The sequence below is a fragment of the Cryptomeria japonica genome, chromosome 1, assembly GCF_030272615.1.
Source record: "Cryptomeria japonica chromosome 1, Sugi_1.0, whole genome shotgun sequence".
NCBI lineage: Eukaryota > Viridiplantae > Streptophyta > Pinopsida > Cupressales > Cupressaceae > Cryptomeria > Cryptomeria japonica.
This window is the reverse complement of record NC_081405.1, coordinates 644,405,919-644,427,142: the sequence shown is the minus strand read 5'-3', so window position 1 is coordinate 644,427,142 and position 21,224 is coordinate 644,405,919. Positions and strand designations below refer to the sequence as shown.

Here is a 21,224-nt window from a genome sequence, read left to right as displayed (position 1 = left end):
GATGCTGATTTGATTCCTATTGAATCTACTTTTATCAGAAAAAGGTTAAGTACTCATGGAGTCACCTCCCAAGTCCAAATTACCAAGATTTGCAAGAATTTCAAATGAGTTGATCATATGGACCATCCATCCTGATTACCTGCACACCTCAACAAAATACAAAACAACTTGCTCTGTTGGGAATTGTCTCACATGTAAACCTCAAATGCTAAACACTCTACTTTACCTTAACCCAAGAACTCCCGAGGAGCTCCTAATAAAGCCTCTATGAACACTTATTTATCTTCTAAGCAACGGAAAAGCATTATCAACCATAGCAAAGGCAGAAGGGGAACTATGAAAACACACACCACATGAGGCAATCCATCATTGACAAACAAAAAGATAGGTCTATGTGAGATTGCATAAAATTATCTTGCATGCCAAAGAAGAGCCAAATGGACTTGTACAAGTGCTCTGATAGCTCACAAATTTTGCTTGTACTAATGATATCTACTTCTTTATCTTCTAAGCAACGGAAAACCAGAATCAACCATAACAAAGGCAGAAAAGGAAATGTGAGAGCACGCACCAAACAATCCACCATTGACAAAAAAGATTAGGTATGTGTGAGCTTACACAAAACTATCTTGTAGGCCAAAGACGAACCAAATGAACCTGTCCAAGTGTGCCCCAAAAGCTGACAAAATTTTAGTTATAGTACTAAGGGTATCAACTGTCTTGTAAAGGCAATCCATATCAAAGTCCATTACAGATAATCACAACACCTGCAAATAGCAACCGACCCAAGAGCAATAGAAGCCTTTTAAAAGATTTAAAAGCACAATGCATAAAAAAAGATAGTTAAAGATTTGCCTCAACATAAGGCCAACTTCCACATGTTCCATTTCCATATTCTTGTCTCTACTAAGACTGAGCTCACTAGCGAACACCTTTGAATGCCCTAAGTTTTTCTTGGGCATATTATAGTCATAGAAAAGAAATGTGCCATTTCTTTACAGAATGAGCTTTATTGACAGGCCTATGAAGCTCGTTGTGACTTCTTTGCTGAAATTCACCATGAAGCGTACCACCCTGTCTAAGCTGTATATTATGAAATTAAGGAGCAATATTTACCAAACATGTTTGTTAGCTTGTTGGTGGTTCTATATGTGTTAAAACAATTATTGCACCAAGTAGAAAGGCTAAATAGACTATCATTTTTCAGATTTTTTGAATTGATATATAACCCCTTCTTGGGGTAATCTTCAGCTTCGGTGCAGCAATTGAGGGGTGTCCCTCCCTCCAAAGTCACCTAGGGGTAGGCTGGAATTTGCACCCAACATTGTCTGTTGGTTTATGCTGCGTCTAATGTGTTGGATCTGGTATTTTCTCTAATTTCAACTATATCATGAACCATGGGATTTGAACACAGGGCTCTACTTTGAAATCCCATTTTCTTTTACCACTTCAGCTCATTCCAGCAAACAATGTGATAATATCCTTAATAATACCTTTGAAGATCTAATTGACAAAGTCATTAGAGCCATAATGATTAATATTGTTGTAATAGCCACCCTTGGTTAATATCAATTTTCTTTTTTATTGAATTTCATTACATCTTTTATATTCTCTTGATCTACCAAGCAACTTCTTCCCAATTAAAAGAGCTAGTTTCTTAACTTTACTTAGCCATAGTAGGGACTATGGTGTAAACCACAAAGTCTATCTTGCACTGAACAAGATTAGCCCACATAAGAAGACAAATCCATAGACCTAGAACTAATCCTCAAGGATGCATTCCAAATGGCCTTCCCTACGTATCCCTTTTTGGGAATGAAAGGTGTTATAGTTCACATGCCAAAATAGAAAGACTTCATCCACACAATTGGAATGAAATCTTTGAGGTTATGCTCCTAATTTAATGGACATATAATAGTAGAACAAATACATTCTAGTCAAACATTGGTTCCACCCTAACAATAGGGTACAAACACACACCAATCTGTATAGACTAATTTATGCAAATATCACCTATAACTAAGGTGACTACTCCATGCACATAAAACATATATATAATAGTAGAACAAATACATTCTAGTCAAACATATATATAATAGTAGAACAAATACATTCTAGTCAAACATTTTTTCCACCCGGTACAAACGGTACAAACACACATCAATCTTCCACCCGGTACAAACGCACATCAATCTGTATATTGTTGATCTCATAATTATATCACATTTACACAATGGGACTAATTTATGCAAATATCACCTATACCTAAGGGGACTACTTCATGCACATAAAACATATATACAATATGATAAATTCATCCAACCTTACCACAAGCATCATCTCCCTTGCCTAGTTTTATTAATGTATAAGCCTTTAAGTACATCCCAACCAGAAAGTAGAATGTCCATGCATTCCATACTAGCCTCTTATTTGTAGTTGCTCGAGGGTTGATCAAGTCTCTCCCATTAGGATGAAGTAAGGTACATCACTATCTTTGCCCTCCAAAGCTTCTAGTGGTTAGCATTTTAAGATTAGACTCCAAGGTGAAGATTCCCTTTGTCTTAGAGCAGTTCCAATCGCCATGACTAAGGATGAAATACATAAGTTGAGAGATGTGTAGGAAAGATTGAAATTATCAAAATCTCTTGGCTTAGGTCAATTAGGGTTTGAAGAGAGCATGAGGAAGGTGAATGAAGGTTTGTCTCATTTGCATTGAAATGTCAACACTTAGTGCGAAGGAACCTAAGACGTCGATTTGGTGAAGAAGGTTTTGACAAAGGATGAAGTTTTGAATCATGACTTGCCTTAGAGATGAAAATTCGGTAAATCTAGTTTCAAAATCTTTACAAAACTATGGAATGCGAATGGATTGCAAAGCTAGCAAAATTGGCCGATCCAACCACCAAGTGACAAAGGTCTTTGATTTGGCCGACCACAGAATGACTTGCAAAGGTACTTGAAAAAGCCGCCTTGACCATAACATGCAAAGGTAGCTCAAAAATCGGCTAGCTCAAAAATCGGCTCAAGGGAAGGAATTGCAAAGGGGACTTGAAAATCCGCCTTGAGATCAAAGTGGTGAAGGTCCTTCAAATTTCCGTCTTCAAGCAAATGTGGCAAAGGTCCTTCAAATTTCCGTCTTCAAGCAAATGTGGCAAAGGTCCTTCAAATTTCCGCCTTCAAGCAAATGTGGCAAAGGTCCATTGAAAATCCGCCTTGAGATCAAAGTGGCAAAGGTCTTCCAAATTGTTGTCCAAGCTATCTCCAAATGCTGCCAAGTGGAAAGAGTGGCAAAGGTCTTCCGAAAATCCGCTTAGACCATCAACTGCAAAGCTACTTGAAAAAGCCGCCAAAGTAGAGGAGCTGCAAAGGTGTCAAGAAAATCCAACTTGGAGATTGAGTTGCAAAGGTGTAAAGAAAATCCGACTTGGAGATTGAATTGTAAAGCTCACTTCAAACACCTATGCCGCCTAGGTAAAAAGGTGCAAAGGTGTTATGAAATTCAACCAGTGTAAGACTTGCAAAGGTACCATGTAAAGCCGATCACATCAAATAATGCAAAGATGCTCTCAAAATCCACTAAGGTTGCAAAGCTAAAAGTAAAATATCATGAGCAATGAAGAAGTCAACCTTTAAGGATAAGCACTCATCAAACAGAAGGAAAATTAAAATTCACATTGCATCAGACCTATAGCAAGCCAAAATCAGACATATGAGAGTGAAAGATAAGTGAAGTCACTATGTATTCTATGTATTTGACACACAGTTATTTTCTTTGTAGGCGATTAAATGAGGAAGAGGATAAATCGACATCAAGATCAATCTCGAGTCATGGAAAGCAGAGATCAAAGTCAAGGTCTTGAAACATGAAGGAGACAACTTAATGATCGAGGAAAGTTTTACAATCTTGAATTCCCTTTGGGAATCCAAGAACCAAAGTTAGTACATTGAAGAGTTAACCCCGGTAGGGTGCACCATTCATCAAATGTATCATGAACAAGGGAAGATCAATCAAGGTCATCACACAGTCTACATCAAACATGATCAAGGAAGTAGATAGTTTCAAAAGAGTTAATCACAAGTTCGCTTCTCATCATCATCACATTGAGCAAACTGGATAATGTTGAGTATCAAGAGATATTACTCAATACTCATTCATGATGATGAATCAAGTCTACAAGCAACTTGAGATGGCATCCTAGTCATCATTCCACCAATCAGAGGAATTCCACATCAACAAGTCCAAGTTCAATGAATCTGCTTCATTTCATGGTGGAGCAAGCGACACATGGCGCCTCATCAAATATTATTTTATGCACCTAACCTCAATTCTCACTGGTTAGAAATCAAGATGGACGTGTGCCCAAATTATTGTAATGATCTTATTGGCTAAAAAGAGTGTTGTAACAACCCTAATTAGGGTTTTCATCTTGTGAATCTCGACCATTGATCTCAAATCAATCCAAGCCATTGAATTGTGTTGAGAGCACTATATAAGGCTTAGTCTTCTCATTTGTAAAGAATAATAGATAGTAGATAGTGGATAGTTAATAGTTAATAGTGAATAGAGGTTAATAGCGAATAGTAGATAGCAGTTAGAGTAGAATAGGAGGAGAAGGCGGAAATTGTTGCCAAGGTTGTAAATAAACTTCTTTTTCATTGAAGTTATGGTGGAATGTGTTGTTTCTTTACAAGTGCATGGTTTCTTGTTGGATCTTCATGTTAAATGATGAATAATTAGATGAATGAAAGGAATTGTGTATGATCCATGGTGAAACTCCTAATCTATACCACTAGCAGTTTGTTGATTGCAAATTCGCCTTGTGTGGTCAACTGGAATACTTGAATGAGCTTAAGTTCAATTGTTTAGTCAACCATTGATATGCATTCAATTAATGGTGTCTATGCTTGACAATGATTTGAAAATCATCTAATTTCCTTAGAAGATTGCACTATAAGCTTTGTGGAGTTGTTGCTTTGCATGTCAAAGCAAGGCTTAGTCGAGTTGCACCAAAGATTATCCATCCTTCCTACATTCTTAGAATTCCTAAACCCTATGTCTTTTGCTCTTTTTATTCTCCAAGAAAGTAATTACGATCTAAGTTTCAACAATTCAAGCATTCATGTACAATGTAAGGCACCTTGAAAAAACAATAATCACATCAACCATTATGCTTATCCACACATCTTGACCCGCATACAAGAACCTTGGAGTTATCTCAAGTGATCCTTAAGTGAATCTTCAGCATTTGAGAGACTTTGATCAAGAGGGGATAAGATACTTTTGGGTATTTTATTCTGTGTTCGTATGTGCTTAAAAAACACACCAACAAGGACAAGGTAAGCATCCCATACTACTAGTGTCATTATCAACAAGGGCATAAATGTAACAACACACAACACAAGCACTCATTATTAAGATTTATATATCCCACTAATCATCTATGTCATCCTACAAGAGGATAAGTTGCATAATTAGGATGTCTTATGGTCTTACTACAGAATCAAGACTAGTGCCTATACTATCAACCACTTGATTGAATTTCAATTAACAACTAAAACCTTGAAAACCATACCTCAAGCAAAACCATACCTCAAGCAAACACAACATAGGAGGCACACACTTCCTTTTACTCCACTAATGTGAATTCTAAACTCTTAAGATGGGTAGATGTTTGCATCCTTTGCATTGCATTCCATTGGTGGTCTTACTCTAGAATCAAGACTAGTGCCTATACTATCAACTACTTGATTGAATTTCAATTAACAACTAAAACCTTGAAAACCATACCTCAAGCAAACACAACATAGGAGGCACACACTTTCCTTTTACTCCACTAATGTGAATTCTTAACTCTTAAGATGGGCAGATGTTTTCATCCCTTATTCCATTGGTGAAAACCTATCTAAGTCCTATACAATTAGGTAGCTCTTGATATCTATCACTTGCATGCTACTAGTGAAAGTCAGCCAACTCTATGATATGATCAAATACTTATTTTGTTAGAGCATGATCCTCGACTTTTGTCATGTTGGAACAATGATGAGCTTATCTATAAGTAGATCATTGGTTTTACAATTTTGGTGATCATCGTGGGATGAGTGGTACAAGCTATGTATAAAGAGAAAAAATGCCCTTAGAGTCCCTTGCTCAGCCCTAGTTGTGATGCCAAGAAGTCAACTCCTGTATTGATCTCAATTTAGCATTGTGACATTCATAAAGTACCAGAACATTGATCTAAAACATATTGTTCGAAGGGTTTACACTTTGTTGTTTAACAGATTTGTCTTCCTTTAAAATTAATTATTTTGACCCTATGCACCCAAACCTGAAGACAAATATGCAATAAACAGCTGGGTAAACCACTGATTAGTTTCCATTTAATTTAGAAAGGTACAACTCCCTTTGTATGATCAAATATTTTGATTTTTGAATATTTAATACATAGGTATATTTTTAACCAAAAAGTAGTAAAGGAAAACTAACATTTGCACATAGCCATGTTACAAATGCGATCAATGATTTGATACTAATAAAGATTTTTAGGAATATCAACTTCAAACTCACAGGTTAACAAGACTTCTAAAAATAAACATTACCAGTATTCAACACAAAGATTGAAATACCAAAAATAATTTCAGATTTATTCAAATTTTACTGAACTCTAGAAAGATTTATTCAAATTTTACTGAACTCTAGAAAAAGATGAACGCCTCTTAAGTGAATTTACATTCACAAAGAAATGACAATATTCACATATCCATTTAAACTCACAGATTTAAGACGAATAATAAAGCAAACATTCAATTCTTAATGCACACAAACAAAAAGATTTCTCCAGATAACAACAAATTTTTTATTGATCCTGTATCTGATCTTGTCTCACTCTTGCACTACAATTCTACAGGGATCAAAATTATGGACCCTTCCATAGTCCTTTAGTTAGATATTTAAATAAAGTTTTAAATACATTATAGCTATACAAAATGTTGAAACTATATAAAATGACTAATATGACTAAGGCTGAGGCGGTTGCTGATGTTGGTTCACGTTGGCTCCATTTGCCTGATTTTGTTGTTGTGCCACCAATCGAGCTTTGTAATCCCTCAGAGCCTGTCACTGCGGGGATTCCTTCATGTTGGGGAATGAGGACGTTCTGGGTTTTGAGTCTCCATAGGGCCTGTAATGTTCCCTATTTGGATCCCAAAGATTTTTTTGCCCAAATTCTTAAATTGCGAGCCACTCCATTCTATTTTGGTGCTTAGTGTTGACAATTTTATGTTTTATATTGCCAAACAGGATTCAGGTATAGAATGACTATTATTTTAGATCTACTATGTCATCTAAATGGAATAACATAACTACAATCTAATACATTAGATATCAATCTACAAGTTTAGATAGATATCAATCTTATTGATATACGGGTGCACTACTATGACATCCAACTTGGTCGGTGTCTCTGATAATGACTCAATACTAATTACTGCAATTATGACTTTAAGGGAGTAGTGAGTGCTACTGCTGTAGTCTATTATTTAAATATAATTGTATATCTTCCTGGAAGTAAGACGATGGGAACTATAACCAGATATCCCTTCTCCCGTATGTCTCCAAAGTATCTGTTATTGATCCCTTCTTATACTTTACACTTTGAAGCGATACCTCTGAAAGACGTGACTTTGTCCCTTCAAACCATACTGCTTCTTAATAGTTATCGATTAGACTTCTTTAACCGATTCCTTCTTAATCTTCCTATTTCTTATCTTGCCTATGAACTACTTTGATTATCGGGAGCAAGCTAATTGTCGGTGAGTCTTTGATATATTGATGTCGTCGCTAATTACTGATTTAATCAAATGGGAATCACAATAATATCAATCCCTTAATAACGATAGTTGGGTGATTAGTCGAGCGCTGTCATCGATTTATAAGACTTGACAAATTATCGATAAGCAGTTATCGCTATATATTCTCAATTAACTAGTTATCACCCTCCCATCAATCGACATATGTATTAGATATTTATAAAATAATTGTTCTTATCAATATCACTGCTATTTCTGATTGGACAACTAGATATATGCTAAGTGAATCGATCTAATGATATATATTTGCGCTTAGTGCAATGAATTGACCTCTGCTATATCTGATATGGCTGATTGAATATGCAAGATGATCTTGATAGCTTTCTCTGATTGGACAATCGGAAAGATGATCTTGATAGCTTTCTCTGATTGGACAATCGGAAATATGCTATGACCTTCTCTATTATGAATGATGCTGCTATGTTTGATATAGTTGATAGACACTTGCAAAAAGGTGCTGTGTCCGATCTTCCTTTGTATGTATGCAGCCAATAATAGCTAATATGGCAATTGCTCAAAGAGCAGATTCAAATATGGATAAAAGACATAAAAGGTTTCCAATTCGATGATTGCTGAATTGGAGATGAATGCCTTCATATATCTTCCAATTGAAATGATAAGTTATGTCGTAAGGGACATCACTCATGTCTGTTCATAATCGCCTTCTTTCCTTGTACTAATTGCACCATTCCATACATAATTAGTCCTCTCATAACCGCCGATTAGTCTCCTTACTATCCGCTATCCTCATGACAATTGATCGCTGTCATTAACAAGATAAATCGTGCCTCTTCAGATATCCATTAGTTGTTGATAACATCCTTCCCTTAATCAACGTTGACAGTTAATACTCTTAACTAACCGGGTTTGCATTAGTTTGCATATTGATCTAACTATCATCGATATTATTCAGTGTTTATATTAGTCACTGTATTCCATTAATATGTGATTGATATATGCCTTAACCGATATTCTTATGAGCATATTTCGATCTTCCTAACATATTCAGCATCTAAAATCATTCGCTGTCAATACCAATCATTCTGATCATAAAGATTTTAATCAACTATCTTCTTATTTGCTCGAATAGTATTCCTTAGGCCGATATCCTCCACTCAATAGTTATTCTTCACTTACTGATTTAGGATAATGGATCGATGGGCCAATTTGAGCCAATTACTGTCATTCGATTATTAATAATCAACACTAATTATTGATTTGTCGAAATTATAATTTGTCTTCATAGATGCTTCCTCCTCATTGGATGTATATTGCTGTGATTGTCTCTGCAAATGTTGGCTGACTGATCTTCACGAAGGTGATCTACAGAACTCATGATGCAATCCTTATACAATGTCTTGAATGTAGCAATCTTGATGAAGGTGCTGGGCAAATCTGATTCATAGAATGTGGGACCGAATGTTATATGCTTCTATCTTATGCTGAGATTGATCTATTCCAACGCTTATTGCATTATAATTGTTTGATAGTTGCTATATAAATAATAATAAATAATAATCATAACACTTAATAATAAACATTAATAATTATATATTAGAGGAAAATCGTGAAGTCTCATTTATGAGACGATTTTTCAATATTATTAAATGTTAATTTAATAAATGTTTTAATTATCATATTTATTTAATCCAATGTCCAAAGAGGGGTTATGACAGGGCCTTAGCCTGTCACTGCGGGGATTCCTTCATGTTGGGGAATGAGGACGTTCTGGGTTTTGAGTCTCCATAGGGCCTTGTTTGCACGTACACATCAATTCTAGTAGAAAAGTTTGCTCAATGGTCTTCATACTGAGATAACTTTGAATCTGAGTTACCGGGTTTGGCCCCCTAGAACCCTGGTACTGGTCCGGTCCGGTCCTGGTTCGGGGTTTTGGTCTGGTTCGCCAGTGGTTGTAATGTCCCCATTTTGAAGCAAGATTTAATAATAAAGACTAATAATAAAATTAAAATCTAAAAGAATAAAAATTAAAATAAAATAATTATAGTTTAGTTAAGTTTAATGAACGCGGTTGCTGATGTTGGTCCACGTTGGGCTCCATTTGCCTGATTTTGTTGTTGTGCCACCAATCGAGCTTTGTAATCCCTCAGAGCCTGTCATTGCGGGAATTCCTTCATGTTGGGGAATGAGGATGTTCTGGGTTTTGAGTCTCCATAGGGCCTTGTTTGCACGTACACATCAATTCTAGTAGAAAAGTTTGCTCAATGGTCTTCATACTGAGATAACTTTGAATTTGAGTTATCGGGTTCGGCCCCCTAGACCCCTTGGTACTGGTCTGGTCCGGTCCTGGTTCGGGGTTTTGGTCTGGTTTGCTTGTGGTTGTAATGTCCCCATTTTGAAGCAAGATTTAATAATAAATACTAATAATAAAATTAAAATATAAAAGAATAAAAATTAAAATAAAATAATTATAATTTAGTTAAGTTTAATGAATAGTTAAAAGGCATGAAATGAAAAGTTGTGACTCCCTCAAACATGAGATATAAAAGGGAGAAGAGAACCTCATTTGAGGGGGGAACATGGGGGATGGAAATGCAGATCTGTTTGTGAAAATTTGTATCCCTAAAGGGCAGAATTAATGGGGGATGGAAATGCAGATCTGTTTGTGAAAATTTGTATCCCTAAAGGGCAGAATTAATGAAGAGTCGCACTCCTTCAAAGGGTGCTAATGGTGAAAGAGTGCATCTCTTGCCAAAGGGCATACATGATGAAGAGGTGTGACCTCTCCCTCATATTGGGGGATATAAAAGGGAAGAGGGATCAAATGGAATGGGGAATGGAATGAACTGAATATGATATAAGACGGGAATAAGCACGGGAGGTAGAGAAGCTGCGCCAACAGTCTGCAAGGAGGTAAGCGGTTAAGTCTTACGCTAAAGGAATATATATGTGTGTGGATGTGTGTGCCACACACACATATATGTTTATAATGGATCTGTCTCTTTGACAGAGTTATAGTTTTACAATAGTATTGTCTCATATGTAACAATAGATATATGTATGTATATAGGATCAATAATAGGAATTAAGGAATATGTAAATGTAGGTATAAATTATAGATTGAAATTTTTTAATGAAATATAGAATGTTATATGAATAATAATAATGTGGCTATATGATGGAGGTTATTGGGAGGAAATTCCCTTAGCCTAATTCAGGGATTATGATAATCCCTGTTAGGCAGTATATACTGAGTATTCATATGCATATATGTTAAGGCTTGGGTGTCAAAAGCTCACCCAAGAAGAGACGGATCTGGCCGATCCTCTTTGGTAGACTTGGATGATAAGATGTATCATCCAAGGCAAGAAATTGATCATATATGATGATCTTCCTTGGTAGGCTTGGATGTAAGATGTTACATCCAAGACGGGAATTGAATTATCCATCGATTTCCTAGTAAAGCTTGGAACCATGATGGGTTCCAAGAAGGCAGACATTACAACCGCCTAAGGGCATGTCCCACTATTGCTTTCGTATCCTTTTTATTAAATAATAATTGAGACTAGTTTTATAATTAAGTAATTGAAATTTAATTGCAAATTAGATATATATATATAGATATATATATATATATATATATATATATATATATATATTTGTTGCATTCTAACAATTTGTTTTGTAGGGCAGTGATTCCTAACTAGTAGGGACATTACAGTGGTCTGGACAGGGTTTGTGATTCACAGGCCTGGTTCGGACCAGGTTGAACCCAAGAGGACCTAGGTCAAACCCAGGGGTCTGACAACCCAAAAATGGCTTTTTTTTTTGCAAAATTTAATTTTTTTGGATTCCACCACATAAAAAATTAAAATATAACCCTAAAAGTGAGTTTTAAAACATTAACTTGGCTCATTTCACACAAGCAACATGACTACAAGCAAGGAGAAACGAAGATGTGGGATATAGAGCCAAAACATACTGATTTGGATGCTTTCACTTCTCAGCTTGTTGCATTTGATGACTCAAATAGTGAGTAAACTTAAAGTGCAAGTGTAAGTGGCATTGGCATTGATTCCTTTAATGTCAATGTCAATGATGAGGAGGAGGAGAATGAGGATGATGAATTAGAGAATCCATTTGAAGATCAAACTTTAAATTGTTGAAAGTTGAAACAATGATACTTGAATATTTTATCATTTTGATAATAAACTTGATGTATATGATGTTGTTATGGTATGATCATGATGCTATGATTACAAGTTTATGTTGGTTTTGTTGTTTATATGATGCTATGTGACATGCTAATCTTAATTCATGCTTATAGGTTGCATATACACACACACACACACACACACATATATATATACGCATATATATACACATATATATACACATACACACACACACACACATATATATACACATGCATATATATATGTATGTATATATATACACATATACATATATACATACATATGTAATCCATAGTGGCGTCTCCTGCATTATCTTTCTTTTTAATTTGACAGCCAAAATCTTTGAAATCCTAAATAATATTTGCCTACATTTGATTGCATTCCTTGAGCAACTTGTTTTGTTCTTTGATATTTTGTTTGAGGAAGGTGTCTTTCCATTTGATACTTTCCTTCCACATTATGCACTTGGTGTCATTGGCATCAAGAACAATCTTTTTTTGTTGCAGCTTTGTTCATACACATACCCATATCAATAATTTCTTTCCGTTCTTGTTCTGTTTGCAGCCATGTAACCTCTTCTTGTTTTGCATTGGCTATTTCTATATTGACACCATTTTGTGCCACCTCAACTTTTCAATAAAAGGGGCCCCTTTTGCTTTGAAATCTTTGATCCACTCGAGTAGTTCTGCCAAAGTAGCTATCATTTTGCACTCTACTCACCATGTCTTTTCTAGCATTGGAACTCAGTTAAAAGAGGTCTTTGATGAACCAACAAGCTGTATTGAGGGATCTACAAGTGACGTCAAACAATTTGAGCAATTCCATTGCTTTCTTAGTTCCTCTTTATCTTGTTTGTCTTTCTTTGTCCTTCTCACCAACTTGGTAGCACGTTGGTAGCACTCACTTGGAAATTATGGACATCTCCATCCCTACTTGAAGGTCCCAAGTCCACCCTAGTCATGTTGTAATCAGTAGTAGTGGTCTGACTAGGTCTTTTTTGCATTGATGGATGTGCAATCTCTACAAACAAATTTTCAGAGTTCGTATCTTCTATTAGCCCTAGTGTAGTAGTTGTTCCTCAATGTTATCAACATGCAAATTCACAGGTACAACTTTCCTCTTCTTAGACATTGTGTTCTCCAACCGAACACAACCGAGATGGAGAAGTAGTAGAACCTAGAGCTTGTGACAAAGAATCAAGTGGAAATTAGAGAGATTTATTCAAAGGGGGTCTTAGTTACATTTTGCAAGTTGAAAGGAAAAGGTGAAGGAACCTTTTCTTTCTAAGGAATCTTCTTAGAATCTTGCAAAGGGCGGAGGAATCAATTTCCGTAATTTCAATTTCTTGTTCTTGTTCATTGCTCTTCTCCTTCCCTTTATCTTTCTCATCTTCTTTTCTCCTCAATTTTCTCAACTTGCTCATCTACTCCTTGCTTATCTACTCTTGAGTCCTTCAGTGGGACATCCCCATGGGTCTTTACATGCATCTTCTTCTTGGGTGGCATATTTCCACCTCCACTTCCTCTTGGAGCAGCAGTTTGTTGTGTAGGGGTAGGCACTGTGGAAGAAGAGGTTCCCATTGAGCTTGGATTAGCTTGTCCTCTCTTCTGTCCACTCTTGCTATATACATTGGAGGCTTTTGCCTTCTTCTTAGCTGACCAACTTTGTTTTCTTTTTTAGAACCACAACAATCCTTGACTTCAAGTCTTTGTGTTCTTGAAGGCTCCAATCTATGGGAATTATGGGTTGCATATGAATATGATAAGTATAGATAGGATCAATTAAATTACTCATCATCTTCTATACTATCTATGTACCAACTATTGTGACGTGTTCACAAATCACCCCATTAAAAATGGAGACCCCCACTTTTTCGCTTTTAGGTAGGTGTTTTGCTTAGGTTGTCTTAGCTTAGCAATAATTTCCTAGTGTTTGCCTTTTCTTATGAGAGTGTCATGTCAAAATGCAAAAGGGTGTTAAATTGCAAGGAAATGATCCTAAGTGTCTAGTTGCCTTAGCTTGTCAGTTTATTTTTCTAAGTGTTGAAGTTGCAACATAACTCAAAATGCGAGCGAAAAATGATGAAAATGTTGCAAATTGATGTGAATTTTGTGCTAAAGTGCTAAATGTCCCTATATGAGTCGTTTTTCCACTCCAATATTGAAGTTACAAGGGATATGTGGAAAGTCTTGATGACTTAGGAATTTCCACTTAGGACAAAACAAATGACGAAGTGAGTCCCGGTGGAGGTCGTTTTTCCACCAGCCCTACAAGAGTGAAAGTGCATAAGGAAACAGAGTCCCGATGACCTACATTTTTCCACTTGGAGGTAAAATGATCAAATAAGGCAAAAATAACATGAATAATGTGTCCTGATGGAGGTCAATTCTCCACTTGGGACAAGATTACAAAGATTTTACCAAATTAATTTGTCTCGATGAATATGGATTTTCCTCTCGGGGCAAAATTGTGTGGATTTGATCAAGTTTGTGTGTCCTGATGACCATTGATGACCATCAATTTTCCACCTGGAGGTATTTGACTAAGTTTTGTGAAGATTATTCAAGGACAATCAATCTTGATGCAAAGCAAATTTCCATTTGGGGAAAATATATGAAGAGAATTGAATTAATGATGAATTTTAATGTCCTGATGGACATTGATTTTCCCCTTGCATGATCAAATGAACTTTCAAAGGGCAAAGTCATAGATGGCACACTCGCAGAGTACTCGGTGAGTTGCAAAAACTCGCCGAGTTTTTGAGCTTTGTGAGTTTTTTTGACTTTAACTCGCAGCAAAAACTCGCCGAGTCGCCGAGTTTCTTTTGAAAACTCGGCTAGACTAAAAAAATAGGCCCAAACATGTGAAAAATTATCAATTTTTGTTTTTTCAAGTCAGTTTCATTTTCTTCATCAGAATATACACATGGAATATAACATTTAAGTATAATTGACATTTCCTTTATCTTTCTTCTTTCTTATACTTTAAGTTATATTCCATATATACTGTCAGGATGTTTGAGAGTGGTTTCGGAACTCCAGGAGTTATAATGCAAAATGTAGTTTTTGAAGGATTCTTCAATTTTCCAGACTTAGACAAATTTCAGGATCCCTCGGCGATGCCCCTTGACCCCAACCTGGGGGTGCTGCCCCCAAACCCCCGTCGAAAAATATGGGGGGAAACTGTGTTGATGGAAGTAGGGAAAATTTAACCTCCGAGTCTGATTAGGCTCCATAAAACAACATAATTAGCATTGAAGAAATCTTGGTATTATACATTTTAGAGTTGAAAGTTTGAAACTATGAGTATGAATGATGAAATTTCAAATATGATGAAAGTTTGAAACTAGTTTTGGCTAGAGCTGGGAAGAGGAAGTTGTATTTACTTTTGGTTTTACAAAAACTATTTACTATTTTGCTTCCAGCCATCAGCATTTCTCATGAGGATGCGATTTTGTAGACACTTTGCATTTAAATATATCTAGAATCAGCTTGTTTCTTTTGTTTTATCATTTATTGACTCATTGGATGCATCTTCTCATTAAATTTTGCAAAAAAAATGCATTTTTTATTAAAATTAAGCGTGTTTTTACGTTGCTGAGTTTTTCGCCGAGTTTTTCCAAGTTTTTCCTGAGTTTTTGCCGAGTTTTTTTCTCAGGGGCTTGGCGAGTCGAGCCGAGTCGTGAGTAGTTCAACTATGGGCAAAGTGAACATGATTTTGGGGACAAATCAATCCCAATAGGGATCGATTTTCCACCATTACATTTGGTGGACAAGCAAAGATGAAAACAAAGTAAAATTAATTGTCCCAATGAAGTGCGATTTTCCACCTGGCTGATCATTGTGTTTTTTATCCCACATTCATGGTGAAAGTGGAATATAAACCCAGGGCAGCAAGTATTTTAATATCATTAAGTGACTGATTCAATGCTTGGATTGCTGGAAGGAGGAGGATTGTGTTGGTTACAATTTTGTACACCGGGGGATGTGCAAAATTGTGGTTTCAGCCATAGTGTGTGAGTATAATACTCTCCTAATTTAGGGAAGGCTCCCCCTATCTACAAACTAAACTAATCTAATATGGATGGGATGGCAGTCTTTCTTCTTCTTTCAAGAAAAACCATACACTTTTATCTTCACAGAAAAGTAATAGCAATTGGAAATAAATAACAACAAATACAGAAATGAGACTTTTGTAGGATTTTTGGAACATAGAGGGAAGCAAAGTTAACAACAAATACAGAAATGAGACTTTTGTAGGATTTTTGGAACATAGAGGGAAGCAAAGTTTCCATGAAGGCACAGACCTCTGTCACTTTCCCAAGACGGGAAAACAGAAATGAAAGCACAAAGTCTTCAGCACTTCTACTGTCCTATCAACCTTCTCAAAATGATAACAATGTACAACACACAACAACTCAAAGTTTGTCCATATGGTGCACAAGTTATGCACAAACAGAGAAAATAAAAGTGCAAGTTACCCCTTTGCTTGAGCATCCTACAATAGTTTCAAATGTGACAAGCAGCTCAAAGTCTGCAGTATCAAATCTTAAAGCCAATCTAAAATTCCAAACACAATAAGCAACTCAAAGTCTGCAATATTGAGCTTGAATCCCTCTTGTATAACACCTCAAAACTCACAATCAATCTCTAGAAAATGTCGTCACATAACACCTTGAATCAACATAAAGTTTGAAACCAATTTGCCTCTTTTAATTGATTGCTGATTTACAACTAAGCTCAAAGTAGAGTGTACATAGAAACTGACAGAGTTTTGTTGCATTGCCAAAAGATCCAAATTACAACAGACCCCCTCAAGTATTTATAGGAGAGGAGCCTTGAGAAAAAGGTTGGAGGATCCTAACTAGAGAAATTCTCTAAATTCTCTCAACCACCATGACTTATTCCAACTACAGTCCTAATTGAACTCAACTTGTAGTTGCTTTACATTTAATTGCAAAAGTGCAAGTGACGAGTTAACTTGCAATTACAAAGTTGTTTTGTTTTATATGTAACTTGTCAAAACAAAATTACAAATACATAATTGGAATTATTCTATGTGTTCGAAGACACAACTCCAACTACATCATCCTCTATTTTGAAAATCTTCATGCTGCTACAAGATACTCTGTGATCGAGGTAAATGACATCTTGAACTGGAACAAGAACTTGTACCCTTGATAGTCTCTGTCTTTAACCAGCGATCTCCAAGTTTTCACATGCTTGGGGTAGTACCATTCCTTCAAGAGGGAAAGGGCTGCCTTTCTCTTTTCATGTCATGACCATCTCTGTCTTGAAAGCATTCTATAATTTGCATCCATGAATTGTTGTTGTATCTCTTCTTTGTATCATCCTCCAATTTTGAAATCTGCTAGCAAAATAAGGCCCATGCCTTAATCCATTGATTTGGTAGGTCGTGTGTGCAAACAGGACTGGACTGTCAAGGGAAGGGATAAATTGATGCAAAAATGGGCTCACAAGTGAATTTTGGGTTCCGGAAACTTCATTACATGCGTAGATAAACAAGAGAATTAACTTGTAATTGTGGAGAACAAACATGCAACTTCATATGTGTAATGGGTATCCACAAGTTTGCACTTGTAATTGGACCTTTAAGACTCATTTTCAAGTGTTTTTGAGTCCATTTTGGACCAATTTCGGGTTCTAGAAGGCTGACTGCAAGTGAAGACACAACTGCGATCGGGTTTTAAAATTCTGATTGCAAGTAGACTTTAAATGGGAAAAAGTGAAATGAATGGATGAAATGGGGTTTTGACATGAGGGGAAAATGGAAAGAATGATACCAACCGGTAATGGCAATCTTGAAAAATGGGAAAAACTCTTGTTTGCAATCAGATTTGTGAAACCCAAAATCAAATGAATGGGAAAATTTGAAGGGGGAAAATCATGCAAATTTACAAATTGCACTCAAAGAAATCATGCAAATTTACAAATTGCATTCAAAGAACTTATCCATTTGGGAAGATCACTTAGAAACCCGAATCCTTGCTTGGCAGCCAAAAACGGATTTTGATTCAACCTCCTCCTTCAAAAATGACATGGAAAGAGAAGTAAATTTGACTTCAAACACTCATCAATGAAGGGAGAATGCAAGACGTGTCTGCAATGTGGCAAGAAGGGCGAATTTCATGCTCCAAGACGTGGCACGAACCAGCAAAAACCTCTCTAAAAACATCTTTGTAAATGCAAAACGTGTTTCATAAAACCGTTCTTGCTGATAAACATGGCAATAAGCAATGATTCCTAACAACATAGCATGAATGTTGGACGGATTTAGGGGAAGAAAGCCACAAAAATCGGATTCATGAGAAGAAAAGTGTAGGTCAGGTTCTTCATATCCAACTACAAGCAAAATGTGCCCTGCAAAGATGCTCGTGTTTTAAAAACCCCTTTACAAGTTTTAAATTGCATTATTTTTCCTTTCCTTAGGCAAATTCGGGTTTTAGAGGAAGAAGAGCAAAAAGAAACAACAAAACAACTTATAATAGGGAAATAAAATCCCCATTACAAGTTTAAAAAAAACCAAAAACTTAAAAGAAATAAAAACTTAAAAACTTGTAATAGGGAAATAAAAACTTAAAAACTTGTAATAGAGGAATAAAATTTCCATTACAAGTAAAAATAAAACATAAAAGACTAAAAAAAACTCAAAAAGACTTGTAATAGGGAAATACAATCCCTATTACAACTAAAAACAACACATAAAAACTTGTAATAGGGAAATACAATCCCTATTACAACTAAAAACAACACATAAAAACTTGTAATAGGGAAATAAAATCCCTATTACAACTAAAAATCATTTAAGTAGGAACTTTTAGAAGAAACTACAAGTTCTTTTAAAACTTATAATTTTAAATTCACTTGCAATTTGTCCAAAAAGCTCCTACAATGACTTAAAAATAGAAAGTAAGTTACAAGTGACAAGTTTTAAATAAAGTGCATTTGGCATTGTTTTAAAATTTCCCTACAACACTAAAACAAGAGAAAATTAGAAAGTAAGTTACAAGTGACAAGTTTTAAATAAAGTGCATTTGGCATTGTTGTAAAATTTCCCTACAACACTAAAACAAGAGAAAACTAAAACTGGCAATCAAAGGAAAATTTCCCACCTGCAGTCACGAAGAAAACACCCGAAATTGAAGGAAAGACATATCAAACCAACTCGAGAAAATTAAAACTTGCAATCAAAGGAAAATTTCCCACTTGCGGTCATGAAGAAAACACTCGAAATTGAAGGAAAGACATAGCAAACCAACTCGAAACGCGATGAAATTTGAAACGTGAATCAAGGATGGACCGAAGATTACTCCAGTCCATAAAAAAGCAATTTTTTGCCTTGGGAAGCATGCCTTAAGAGTAAAATCTTTCTTCAACCTACAATGACTGCTCTGAAACCTGAAATTGCACAAAAGGCTAGGAAAAGACCAAAAATCACCAAAATTTGGGCAATGATGGAAAAGACACCCCCCAATGATTTGACACTAACAAATGTGAGTTTTGCACCTCCTAAAACGTGCCTTGGAGACAAAAATGGCACATTTTGAGCAAAAATTTGAAGGGGTTGTCACATTTTTGAATTTTTCAAAAATGAAGACAATAGATTGGAATTGCCTAAGGAGGACGAGGTGCAATTTTTGGCTAAGGCATTAATAGCTCCACCATTAGAGGGCGCCATTGGTGGTTGAAGACACCATTATCAGACCTGAGACATCTTTACCAGCCACCATTGATTCAAGCAAAAACATGTTACTTCTAGCCAAGTAAGGGCAAAGTCGCATAAGCATATGGATTGTGCCATGAGGAGGATCATTTCTAGCCATTTATATACGATTTGCAGATGTGTTTTTAGACATCAACACTCAGAAATTAGACCTGGAACAACACATTTGATTGCAAAATCAATCATTTTCTGAGCTTTTGAAGCGTGTATTCAGACTTAGACATTGAAATCAGACTTAGCCTAAGTCTTAAAATCAGGTTTATTGAGGAGAAATTTTCCAGATTTTGATTAAGATCCTCACATTTTCCAGAATTTGTGATGCATAATGTTGAATTTCTGATTTTAGTGAGCTTACAAGTCTGAAAATTATTTAAAATCAGAACCTAAGTTAATATTGGAAAATTAATTGTTCAAATTACCTATCTGTTGTGACCATTTCACACATCGCCCCATCGCAAATGGGGACCCCCTCTTTTTGCTTGTTTTTCGCTCGTTTTCGCTTGCGTTTTTAGGGTTTTGTTAGTCAGTTAGTTGTCTGGATTTAGGGCCAAGCCTTAGGGTTTTAAATTTTGCCTCTTCAAGCCAGAATCCAGTCATTTTTTTTTTGCGAGCTTTTGAGCTTCTTTTCTAGAATGCAAATTTTGAATGCAATGATTTCGCCAAAATGGTCTAATTTTCAATTGGAATGTTCATGCAGAGCTTAAATTTGTCTAAGTGTTGAAGATGAAATGTGAATTTTTGTCTGATTGAATATTTTGACCAAATTTTGACTTTTTTGAATTTTGATCCCGGGCATTGGAATTGATTTGTTTTCGCCTCGTGAAGTGTTAAAATGTGAAAAATCTTGTTATTTTGGCCTGTAGGAGCAAAATCGCTCCTGTCCCTCAGTGAAGGACGAGAGCTCAATTTCAAATATCTCATCATCCTTGCAGAGTCCAGACAAATTTTACGTTTGAAGTGATGGAGAACGGCGAGATCTTTCCATTGAATATAAATTGAAGATTTTCATGAGCACAGAAATGCCTCCAGGAGGAAAATCGCTCCTGTCCCTCAGTGAAGGACCGGAGCTACAATTCAAATTTCGTCTTGTCCTTGCAAGATTTTGAAAACTTAACAATTTGAGGACGTCCAAGGGAAGATACTTTGCCAAATGAATATAATTTGATATGCAAAAACGAAGGAGAATGACCTATATTGACCAAATCGCTCCTGTCCCTCTCCAAGGGACCAGGGCGAGGTACCTTGTAGCTCTCGTCCCTCTCCCAGGGACCAGAGCGATTTCCTTCATTTTGCAAAATCCAGACAAGGGTCAAGGCAAGTTTACGTTCAAAAACAAAGGAGAACATGAGATGAACGCATTGAATATAAATTGAAGATTTTTGGGACGTCCATACCAGTGTTAAATGCCTAGTTCGCTCCTGTCCCTCAGGAAGGGACTAGAGCGATTTTTGATATAATTGC

General features: G+C 36.0%; 1 protein-coding gene across 2 annotated transcripts in view; it reads left to right on the top strand.

Moving 5' to 3' along the window:
• Window positions 1-21,224, top strand: part of LOC131037822 (uncharacterized membrane protein At3g27390) — a 115,846-nt gene that overhangs the window by 3,135 nt on the left and 91,487 nt on the right. The window lies entirely within an intron of this gene.